This window comes from Pollachius pollachius, assembly GCF_949987615.1.
Source record: "Pollachius pollachius genome assembly, chromosome: 8".
Classification (NCBI taxonomy): Eukaryota; Metazoa; Chordata; class Actinopteri; order Gadiformes; family Gadidae; genus Pollachius; species Pollachius pollachius.
Window position 1 is genome coordinate 22,824,416 of NC_136941.1, and position 13,182 is coordinate 22,837,597.

Sequence of the window (13,182 nt, forward strand, 5' to 3'; positions counted from 1 at the left end):
CACACACACACTCAAACACACACACGCACGCACGCACACACACACACACGCACACACACACGCACAAACACACACGTACAAACACAGACACACAGACTTACCTGTTCTTCCCTGTAATCAGTGTTTGTTTTGTCTTCATCTCTTCCTCGACATACTCAAACACTCATGGTGCACAAACACCACAGGTCAGCAGCATCCAATATTGACAGTAGATATTGATGATCTCTCTCACTCTCTCTGTCTGTCTCTCAATCTCTGTTTTTTCTCCCTCTCTCTCTCTCTCTCTCTCTCTCAAATGATCAAAACACAGCCATTCATAATTGATATGCACAAAAATAAAGAAGCGCTACTAAATGATCAGTCTATGGTAGTAGTTAGATCATAGTAGATCAAAGTATGGGGTCAAACAATGGAAGTTTTGAGACCCACTCTCTGTCCCTATCTCTCTGGCCCCTGTCCTAGTCCCCTTAGTCCCTCTAGTCCCTCTAGTCCCCTTAGTCTCTCTATTCCCTCTATTCCCTCTAGCCCTTAGTCCCTCTAGCCCCTTAGTCCCTCTAGTCCCTTTGTCCCTCTAGTCCCTTAGTCCCTCTAGTCCCTTAGTCCCTCTAGTCCCTCTAGTCCCTTAGTCCCTCTAGTCCCTTAGTCCCTCTAGTCCCTTAGTCCCTCTAGTCCCTTAGTCCCTCTAGTCCCTTAGTCCCTCTAGTCCCTTAGTCCCTTAGTACCTCTAGTCCCTTAGTCCCTTAGTCCCTCTAGTCCCTTAGTCCCTCTAGTCCCTCTAGTCCCTTAGTCCCTCTAGTCCCTCTAGTTCCCTTAGTCCCTCTAGTCCCTCTAGTCCCTTAGTCCCTCTAGTCCCTCTAGTCCCTTAGTCCCTCTAGTCCCTTAGTCCCTCTAGTCCCTTAGTCCCTCTAGTCCCTCTAGTCCCTTTGTCCCTCTAGTCCCTCTAGTTCCCTTAGTCCCTCTAGTCCCTTAGGCCCTCTAGCCCTTAGTCCCTCTAGTCCCCTTAGTCCCTTTAGTCCCTTTGTCCCTCTAGTCCCTTAGTCCCTCTAGTCCCTTAGTCCCTCTAGTCCCTTAGTCCCTCTAGTCCCTTAGTCCCTCTAGTCCCTCTAGTCCCTTAGTCCCTCTAGTCCCTTAGTCCCTCTAGTCCCTTAGTCCCTCTAGTCCCTCTAGTCCCTTAGTCCCTTAGTCCCTCTAGTCCCTTAGTCCCTCTAGTCCCTCTAGCTCCCTTAGTCCCTCTAGTCCCTCTAGTCCCTTTAGTCCCTTAGTCCCTCTAGTCCCTTAGTCCCTCTAGTCCCTTAGTCCCTCTAGTCCCTCTAGTCCCTTAGTCCCTCTAGTCCGTCTAGTCCCTCTAGTCCCTCTAGTCCCTCTAGTCCCTGCGTCCCCCTATTCCCTCTAGTCCTCCCTCCACCAGGCTTGTCCCTGTGTCCCCCTATTCCCTCTAGTCCTCCCTCCACCAGGCTTGTCCCTGCGTCCCCCTATTCCCTCTAGTTCTCCCTCCACCAGGCTTGTCCCTGCGTCCCCCTATTCCCTCTAGTCCTCCCTCCACCAGGCTTGTCCCTGTGTCCCCCTATTCCCTCTAGTCCTCCCTCCACCAGGCTTGTCCCTGCGTCCCCCTATTCCCTCTAGTCCTCCCTCCACCAGGCTTGTCCCTGTGTCCCCCTTTTCCCTCTAATCCTCAGCCCCTATCTGAGAGCAGGCCTGGGACACAAGGCAAACCCGACCTGAAGGGGGATTTTCCAAGGGTCAGAGGTGAAGGGGAGGGAGTGGGTGTGTATTTTTTGTTTGTGTGTGTGTGTGTGCGTGTGTGTGTGTGATTGCAAGGTGTCTGAGGTTGCTGGACTAAGGGTTAGGGCTGTAAATGAACAGCTGAGAGTGGCAATTTAGACTGAATAAAAGGCCAGTCCAACTGTCACAACAAAGACCTACTCCAGCATGTGTGTGTGTGTTTGTGTATTTGTGTTGGTGTGTGTGTGTGTCTGTGTGTATGTGTGTGTGTTTGTGTGTGTGTGTGTGCGCGCGTGTGTGTGTGTCTGTGTGTGAGAAATAGAGAGAGGCGAGAGACCGAGAGGAAATTGAGCCAGCCGCCACCTACCCACCCAAACCATTGTGTCTAGACTGTGATTGGCTAAAATACCCTGATAGATATCCCTTATTTAAACCCCCTGTTCTGCTGTCATAAGTACATCCCATATTTCTTATCAATGTCCTAGATATAAAAGTTTGTGTTGCGTTGACTTAATCAACGAGCTGTAGCTGGAAACCTTATTGGGGTCTGTGAGTTTATGCTGTTGTTTAATATTAAATGAAAATATACAGAAAACAATACAACAGGTAGACACTGGTAGAAACTATCAGAAGTCGTTTCATTTCTGAAACGGTCAAATTGCTTAAAAAACGTGTTGTATTGGAATAACGCTTCAAAAAGCCCAACTGCAGCATCACATAGGTGCTAGAGGAAGCCAGTGTCTTTGGGATCCACCCTTGGTCCGAGTCCGACAGTTACGGCAGCGTGGAGTGGGCCATACACCAGACGAGCCACGGAGCGCCCCGGATAGAGGACGAGCACCAAGGGTGTGGGCAGTGGTGGAGGACCCACTTAAGGGCCAATGAAGACTGAACTGCTTTTCACAAAACTAAATGGTTACTTGTACAATTTCAATGAAATTGCACTGCAGCACCAGCGCTATTGAAGAGCAAGCGAGTCCATGCACTATTCTGGATGTTGGATCACCAGAAAATAGCAGAAAACACTGTTATCCAATTAGTAGCCTGTTATTATTAGTCGATTATTTGTTCAACATGTTTCTGCGAGTAGAGTATAAAGCGAATATTGATCGTGTCACAAACGTTTGAAAGGTACACTGAAAAAAATGTTGTTTTGAATTTACTTAATTTTTATATGACAAGTGGTTGCACAAAATAAATTCATCTAAATACAGATAATTTATATAAGTTTTGGTTACATAAAATGTATTTGTTTAGTTTAATTAAAAATGTGAGGTTGATTTTACTAAACTATTTTGAATAGAGTTTACTCATACCTTTAATTAGAATGACCAATAATTATTATATTCAATATACTCTACTGAATTATGTTAATACAGATAAACTAAATTGTTTAATTTCTACATCATAAAATTACGTTCAATTAAATTAAACATTTTAAGCTATTTTAGTTGGACCAAAAACATTTAATAATCAGTATAATCAGTATAATCAAGTATTGCACATAAATGATCTCCTTTGCCTCAAACACACAAGTTTAAACAATGCAGCTTAAGGGACATATTATGCGACCAGGTGTGAGTGTGTTTAGCCGTTACAAGCCGTTGTGACAATCTGCCTCTTCTGACATCACAAGTGGCCGTGTCCACCTAGAGGTGTGCTGGATGGATCTATCAGTCTACCGGCTACCCAGTGGACTGTAGAAGACGTTGCTCCAGCGCACCTCTAGGTGGATACTCCCACTTGTGATGTAAGAAGAGGCAGATTTTCATAACGGCTTGTAACGGCTAATCACACTCACACCTGGTGGCATAATATGTCAGCTTTAAACAGAAAACTCAGAAAAATAAATAAACAGGACATCAGTTTGGATAATTGTGTCCTTTAGGCTGTAGAATTGGGATTCGCCGATAATCTTAACCTAAGTGGAGATTTCGTCAAAGTGAGGAATCGAGAACCTTTCTTATATCAAAACCCTTATGAAACAAATTTAACAATTGCACCAGACCACCCACAGCTGGAAGATAGTCAATGCTCAAAAACTGAAAGAACAGTACCTCTTTTGCCCCAAAACACATGAGCTCAAACAATGCAGCTCAAGGGACATATTATGCCACCAGGTGTGAGTGTGTTTAACCGTTACAAGCCGTTTTGAAAATCTGCCTCTTCTGACATTACAAGTGGCCGTGTCCACCTAGAGGTGTGCTGGATACACGCCCACTTTTGATGTCAGAAGAGGCAGATTTTGAAAACGGCTTGTAACGGCTAAACACACTCAAACCTGGTGGCATAATATGTCACCTTTAAACAGAAAACTCAGAAAACAGAAAAAATAAAAGAACAGTCAGGAGGACATCAGTCTTGATAATTGTGTCCTTTAGGCTGTAGAATTGGGATCCGGGATAATCTTAACCAAAGTGGAGATTTCGTCAAAGTGAGGAATCGAGAACCTTTCTTCCTATCAAAACCCTTAAGAAACAAATTTTACAATCGTACCAGACCACCCACAGCTGGAAGATAGTCAATGCTCAAAAACTGAAAGAGCAGTACCTCTTTTGCCCAAAAACACATGAGCTCAAACAATGCAGCTCAAGGGACATATTATGCCACCAGGTGTGAGTGTGTTTAGCCGTTACAAGCCGTTTTGAAAATCTGCCTCTTCTGACATTACAAGTGGCCGTGTCCACCTAGAGGTGTGCTGGATACACGCCCACTTTTGATGTCAGAAGAGGCAGATTTTGAAAACGGCTTGTAACGGCTAAACACACTCACACCTGGTGGCATAATATGGTCACTAGGTGTGGCCATATTAAAAAAATTCTACTGTCCAGCCCCAATCTTGTTTTTTAGTCCAAGGACTTTTGGGGAAAGCTTTTCCCCATCCATCCTGAAGAGGACTTTCTGAATGAATTCATAGTAGCACCTCAGTTCCTTGGGGTAAGCCAAGTTCAGGGCATAGATAACCCCCAGCATCAATGCACAAGCTCTGGCTACGGATTCAATGTTGTCAAGAACCACGACTCCTTCCACAGAAATGCAAATGTGTCCAGTTTCTTCACCCTCCATGCTGATGAAGATGCCCATGGAGTGTTTGCTCATCTCTCTCTGGATATCGTCTCCTTGGATGTCCTATATATTTTAAGAACAATTAGAAAACAGAAATGTAAAAAACATTCATACACCATTTAATTTTAATGAATCACTTTACTGGATGAAAACAATCATGCTCACATACATATTCTTTGCATGTTTGTACTTTTTGAGGCATACATTTTTATAGTCTCTTTTTTATATAAATATTTTCAGCCTTATGGACTTTATAAAAGGTAGGTAAAATATATTTTAAACTGATAGTTAAAAAATGGTCAGCAGAAATGTAGTTGTGCGGCTCTTATGTGGTCAAATCAGGTTTGAGGTCACATAGAGGCCGTTTTATGAACCTTGCAATAACTAGTGTGGGATTGAAATTAGGATCTAAAATCTTTTTCTGTAATACAAGACAGTAATGTGACCACAATTACAATGGCTTACTATATACTCCCGAATGAGATGTCCATCATCCTCACCCAGATAGATGCAAAGTGCCTTTAGGACTGCCAACCTTTTAAGGTTGGCATCACTTGTAGGCTGTGTAAAAGGATAACAATTATTATAACAAATAATTATTCTTTAACACACACACACACACATATATATATATATATACACATATATATATATTATGTGTGTATATATATATACACACATACATATATATTTATATATACACACACACATATATATATATACACACACACACATATATATATATACACACACACATATATATATATACATATATACACACATATATACATATATATATAAAAAGTCTAGATAATAAATATTTTTTTCAACCCGTGTTAATCTTAAGTCTATAATGATTCATTATACATACCATAAATGGTTTATATTACAATTTCTGTACAACAGTGTATACTCATAATTACCTCTTGCAAGATCACCAGGTGTTTGGCTAGTTTTTGGCCAGAAACGCCTCCCTTCTTCTGTAAAACGGAAGTCAGTTGGGGTAAATGGCTGTCCAACTGCGCCATGAAGGTAGCTTCAAGAGGGATTGTTGTTATGCGCTGGAATTCAGCATGTATCTATACAAAGAAAATCGGAAAAAAAAGGCAAAAGGCACCATGTTCAGTCATGGACGTAATGTTATTTTATAGCTACTGTATCATTAAAGGTCACATTCAAATTTGGACCTTTACATTACATTACAATATGTCGGACTTCAGCCCTGGTGTGATCTTTAAGAGAGAGCCAGTTTCCCTAAAGCTCTCATTTCCACGTTGAAGCTGAAGCTCTACATCATATGGAAAACGCGGAATTGAGAATTCCCGTGGCCATGCACGTGCCCTCAGTTCACTTTCTGAATGGGACAGGATGATGGTGTCATCAGAATCTGTTGACAATGGTGAAAGACTGGCCGTATTTTGGCTGCTTACTGGTGACCCGGATGACAAGGAAGGGCTGCAAGCATTCTGCAGAGGAGAAGATGGACTCACTCCTACATTGTTGTACACCAACTTCATTGTACTTCTGTCCTGTATGTCTTGTACTGACGTAACATTCATGAATTCATTATTGAAGTCAGGATCCATGAACTGAATACGGAAGTCTTTTTGAATTTCAAATTGTTGACGAATTGTATTGTGTAGCTCTGTCAGAGTTTCTGGCATTCCTGATTGTAGACCAAGTCTTCTATAGTCATTGTTTTCAACAATGACTCTCAACTTCATTTGCTGTGCCATTCTTCAATCTAATTGTTAAAAAGGAGAAAAAATTAAATGTTAAATGTTTAATCAATAGTGGGTACTGTTATTTGAATATATTTACATTATGAATTGATTTGAGCAAGAACCTATGAACACAATACACAATATAGAATTAACTTGCATTTCTGTTAGTCACAAATGTTTCCCTTGACATGCAAACTTCTGTAATGAATGGCATCATGAGGGTAATTTAACAGTTAGTTAACATGAATTACCACGATCTAACCTTCTATGTGTATGAATCTTTTAAGCGTCACCATTCGCTGTCCTCCAATCCTGTAATCTGCCAAGGGGTACTGGTCTACCAAGGCAGCAAGTTGAATGACAGATACTTGTGATGTGGGACATAACTCAAAAGCCCTAAAATGCTCCCTATACCAAGTGCTGAACTCTTTCACAATAAAGCTCAGGTTATTTTCCACCACAAACATCTGGATAACTTCTGCAAACTCTGGTAAGCCACCAACAGAGCCATGGACCACAACCATCCCTTCCCTGTAGTTCACGCCATTAACAGATGCATTCTTTGTGAGCTGAATGCGAGTAATATCAGGGTTTTTCTGCTTCAGAACTTTCTGTACAACCTGATGCAAAATGTCAACAGAAACAGTTGAGACAGCTGCAACAGTCAAGATGGACTTTTCCACTGCGGTTGACTCCAAGTGATATGCCAACATGAACTGATGTTTCACTGCCAGGGACAAGAGTATGTTTTTAAAGCAACGTGTGTGACGAACAACCTGCTTAAAAAAACTGTGTTTTGCCTCGAACCTCATTGTCCACATCCCAACTAGTGGCCCAAAACATGTGATCAGCTGTGGATAATGTTCGACAAAATGACGTTTTGGCAAAAGCTTTATATCTGGAAACACTTCTTGTAACCTATGTCTATGGTCACAAATCTTGGCTTCGAGGAAAGCAATGGATTGTGTTGTGTGCATTGGTGCAAAAACTAGTTCTACGATGTCTTTAAGGTCCAAAATGACCTGCCATGCTGGCTCATCTGGTGTGACCAACTCCCCAACCAAAAATGCAAGCAACCGCAAAAGACCCCAATTTTCGTGAGCATTTCCTCCAATACTTCTTCTCAATAAGAATGTCTTCGGAATGGCATGAGGACGGTTAGTCTTGTCTGTCCACTTGTAAGGAAACTTCTGAATGGACTCTTTGAGTTTGTCCAGAGTGAAGTATTTTTTGGCAATTAACAAGTTGAAGCAGTGTGCCAACTCAACTGGTATAATCCCTTCAAAGATGTCATGTGCAATATCTGGAGGGTAGCCAGTGCAGACATTGAAATTAGAAAGATGTGCAGAGAAAACACACTTCCCTTTAACACCATAACAATGTTTTCCATTTTCCTGTGCTGAGCTGACATGCATTTCATGCATCTCTTTGCTTCGGAGAGTAAATGCACCTGAAGACACTTCACTCTCCTGAATTTCACACTTGCGTGCCACACAAAACCTGCACATGTATTCACCTGAAAAACTTTCAATGAATCCAGCAACTCCATGTGCTCCCAAATTGTCTGCTATGACACACTGTATTGTGCCTTTAACAAAATCTCCAAGCTGAGCAATAAAAACTCCTTGATTTTCCAAAATGACAAGATCCCTTAACAATGGCTCCAGGACCTTTTCATAGCCATATTTCCTCACATCTTCAGACCTACAGAGTAAGGCCACATAAATAGAGGACAGTGAAGAATGGCTACCTGGTGGTAAATTGCTGAGATTCCAATAAACACCACAGATCTTATGCTTTTTACGAGATGTGCCAAGCGGATTACAAATCTCAAAATCGTCCACATACAAATTCAGTAGCACTCTCAACTCACCTTCTGATAAAAAATGGTTATCTTTGAAAAATAAACCGTCTCGAAAAGACTTACGAAAGAAGTACGTCCCTTCTTCTCCCCTAGCCCCTGATATGAGATGACTATCTAATGCTTTGTTAAGAATGTGACCATCAGTGAAAAGCTGCTGCAGGAATTGTAATATCGGTACATACTGCAGCGTACTTTTATCTTTGTCATCCAGAATATATTCTATTGGTTCGACAACTTTAAAATTGTGCTTGTAGTATTTCTTGCGCTTAAAAGATGTGGCCAAAGGACAGCCTTTACCGATAGACCTATACACAGGATTAGATGTGCTCAGGGCGGACGCAAGTTCGTCAATGACTGACTGGCCAACTTGCACGTTGCAACTATTCAGTGTGTCATATATCACAGCTCTTGTACTATTGAAAGATCCTTCACTCAACAAATATTGGAATTCTTCCAACAATTCATCAACTGCAGTACTTGGAACATGAAAAATATTTTCCAGCTTCAATAACACCGCAGCAACTTTTTTTTCTACTATCTCTGGCTGATCCTTACAATTATCTAATTCAACATAATCAGACTGAATGTCAACACAGTCATCCTTGTTTGAAATACCAGGCTCCTCAGTTCCAGCTAGACAAGTTCCTTGTACTATACCATCCTTAAAATCTACCAGCGAATGGATGCTGTGCTTCCGACTTTTGTGCGACTTGAAGGTGCTGTATACATTGGATTTGTATCCACAGCCTTTGAACACACAAGGGACTGTCTCGTTGTTTTCTAGATGATGGCGTATGTGCACAAAATAGTCACGTTCTGTTCCGATTTCACTAAATTCACATAAATGACAGGAAAATGTTGTTAAGCTGTCAGACTGCTTCGATGTATTATTGTGATTCCGCGACAAGTGTGTGGAAAGTGAATTCCAAGTCTTAAAAAGGCATGGACAATCAGGAAATATACACTTTATATGATTACCACGCCCAAAATGCCCATGTTTGAGTCTGTAATGTTTAAGAAGTTCTGAGCGCCTAGACTCTTCAGCACCACAGTCTTTACACTGCTACATAAACTAGACAAACAACAAAGCGAGAAAGGGGGAGAGAGGAGTCAGTTTACATTAGTGAATGTGTGCATCAATTGTTATTTTCTTAAAGCTGTGAACTGTTTGTTAAATGCACTTACCAAAACAATATGAGTTCCAGAAAGAGGATGTTCACATCATGCCAACATCAGGGAGCCCAGCAAAATCATCCACCTTTGGGGGGGGACAAACAATGTACTTGTGGTGAAAATTCTTCTAAAAGGTTGGGGTCAGCTCAGGTGGTAGGAGACTTCAGAATTTATTAAATGCACTAACCAAAACAATATGAGTATGCGAAAGAGTTCACACCAACATCAGGGAGACCAGCGAAGTAGAAGGAAAAACTGCATAAGGATCAGTATTGAAAACATAAATGGTAAGCTTGTTAAGGGACAAAAAATGAAATGACAGATAATAAGTAACATGCGTCAACAGGCAAGTCATTGTAAGCCTACGATTCAAAGCTGATCACTTAAGTAAAAAACAAATTTTAACATTGCTATTTTTTTTTTAAAATAATTGTTATTAACTTATTATTATTAATTATTGGCGAGAATAAGAATTATGGAAATAGTGCAAATTAAGAGGTAAGAATTAATTACTAAACAAATTAGGTTCCTCAAAATCAACTGTGGTTTGTACAATACATTAAATATAAACGCTGTCTTGTAGTGCTTCGAGATGGTCATCATGGGCACTGAATTGTCTTTATATGGCATTATAAAAAGCATAGATATCTGAGCATATAGGCTACAAAACGGGGACTTGGCATGAGAGCAGAAAACTATCGAAGCGAAGAAGAATGTCTGGTATCACTCGCTTTTATGTGTCAGTATTGAGACTAGGTGAATGCCTCAGCTATTGTCTGTCACTATTTTTGCCTGTGACCGATTATTATGCTCATACTAATCCATCACGTGACCTCACAGTCACATTAATGGACTGTTCGTCTTCTTCTGTCTAATAAATGGCGGGTTGCGACTAACGAATAGTGTTCTACAGCGCTCAATCATCAGGTGGCTGTAAATATTACTTTGAACATACATTTTATTAAAATATATATATATACCGTTATATCTTTGCCAAGGCAAAGAAACTATAAGAGTTTGCGCTGAAAACGGGTTGCGCCGCCATGTCTGCAACATCGTTTGAATAGTGGTTTGAAAAGGCAGCCTCAACCTCATTGGCTGGGCGGCCATCCACTTTACATTGGAACAAGCGCCAACATTAACCCCATTCTGTAAACCAATAACACACACAAATATATATCCAACAGTATATCTATATATACATATAGATATAGATATATGTATATATCGAAAAAAGTCGATAAAACCGGACCTGGCACCACAGGCCTCGTGCGACACAACAGGCCCCGGCTCCAACGTACTTTCACACGAGCCATTTTAGGTTTAGGTCCGCCATTTAGGTGGCGAACCTAAATTGAATCTAACAAAAACACAAAATGTTTGTGAGAGTGTTAACAGAACAAACGTTTATATAAAGCATGGTTATATATTACTTACTTACCAAAATTGCTGAGCTTACTTCCTTTATGAGCGTTGAAGGAGAAGTGAAGCGGGAGCGAAAAAATGGCGGAATTCTATTCCGCTTTAGCGCAGTCTGCACATGCGCAGTACCTACTAATTCATTTCAATCATTTTTTTCTATTAACTTTTAACAGAGTAAATTCCGATTGATTTAAAAAGTAGGAATACATGTAACTATTAATTTAAAAATATAAGAAAGATTATATAACACATTTAAATCAATGAAAAAAACTACATTAAATCATGCAAGATATACTAGGGGCCAGAATCATTTTTTTCAGTGTATTTGTTTAGAATTCAGGGCCTGATCGCGAAATCCCAGCGTGGCAAAATGGTCACAGACCGATTTTGGTCTTATACCTGTGTATCTATGCTATTATGTGGGCCGCACATAGGCTGTGGTCTTTATTTGCGTAATTACAGTACACCATCAACCAAACATAACTTTTTTTTGCAAAGATTTATTTACATTTGTTCCATCAAAAGAGCATGCCTCCGACTTAACAACAAGAAAGAATTAAAAAAATGAAGCTTAAAAGGGAACTGTCACGGTTGGCTGTCTTTCAAGAGAGTACTGCTTCATACACATGTTCTGAAAAACTCTAAACCTACAACATCCACTTTTTTCTGCAGAAAAATGAGCTGATGGATGATCATCCTTCCAAATTGGACCGATGGGGAACACAAATCACGGACCAGTGATGTCAAGGGTCCATCCTTCTGTGATTGATCTTTGCATTAAATAGACCATCCCCACCATGGCTCTGATACTCTGTTAGTACCTTCTGAACTCCAAGCTGGCTCCCCAAAGCTCAGCCACACATCCCCCACACTCATCGCCCAACATTGTCTTCAGACAAGGTGTCCAAAATGTGGGTTTTCCTTTGAAATATATAAACTATACAATTGGGTTGGATTTTCTTAGGTTTCTGTTTGCTCATCCTCAATATGGAAACAAGTATTGAAACTAAATGATCAATTTCATTATTTTTGCAAGTCACCATCTTAAATACATAATGTGAGAGGTTGTGTGTTTTCTTGCCATTTGTGTCTGTGTGTGTGGCTCTCTGTGTGTGGTTGTTTGTGCTTCTCTATGCGTGTATGTGTGTCTGTGTGTGTTTGTGTGTGTATGCGTGTGTGTGTCTGTGTGTGTGTGTGCGTGTGTGTGTGTGTGTGCGTGTGTGTGTGTGTGTGTGTGTGTGTGTTCGTGGGTGTGTGTATGTGTGTATGTGTGTGTGTGTGTGTGGTTGTGTATGTGTTTCTGTTGGTATGTGTGTGTTTGTGTGTGTCTCAATCCAAGCGTGCCACCCTCATCCTATTAGGGCTCAGACTAATCAGGCCTTTCTACCAGGGCTGTCCTGCCATGATGAGGGAGACACTAAGCCCTCTGTGAATCCACCCAAACCTACCCCACTCAGCACCGACACTATCCCCCCTCCCCCCATCCACCTGCTGTTGCTTTGTTGTTGGGTTTAGAAGAAGGAAAATAAGCTGTGAGACTGACACCAGTCTCACATACACTGTGTGTGTGTGCCGCTCTGCCCGGGTTGTGTGTACCACAAGTGGCTGGGGGTCCTAGGGTTGACCTACGGACGAGTCATCATATTTTCATTCTAATCAAAGTGCTGACTCTTAGAAAAAGCATAAAATTAGCAGTGGGTACTTTTTTTCATTAGTTACTGTGTATATAAATACGATTATGGTCACACTCATATCATTAGCACATTATTTATCTCTGGCCTCTATTTAGAAGGTGATTAGGGTTACTAGTGTCTTATTAACTTTTATTATGTGGTCAATCTGATGTGGTGGGGTCAGAATACTCTGAAGCAACCTGAAACCCAGCTGTGGGACCGTTCTTCAGCATGTACTCAATGAAATCCTATCATTTAAAGAATTAGGATGCATTTTAAAATAGGGTGTAGGTCAAACGTACTGAAGTTAATACAGATGGTGACTGAATTGGTATCCTGTAGCAACACGTAAATATTGATTGAACTGTTTCCACTAATTCAATGTGGAGAAGTATACTGATCTGGCCCACAGTTGATGACACAGGTAGCGAATTCAAACACAAAATAGGAAAAAACAAAGTGCAACTTTTCGTTAGAACAGTTCAATTCGACTTACAAGTACAAACTTTCCAGTGGCTTTCCATGAACAAAGCAGAGA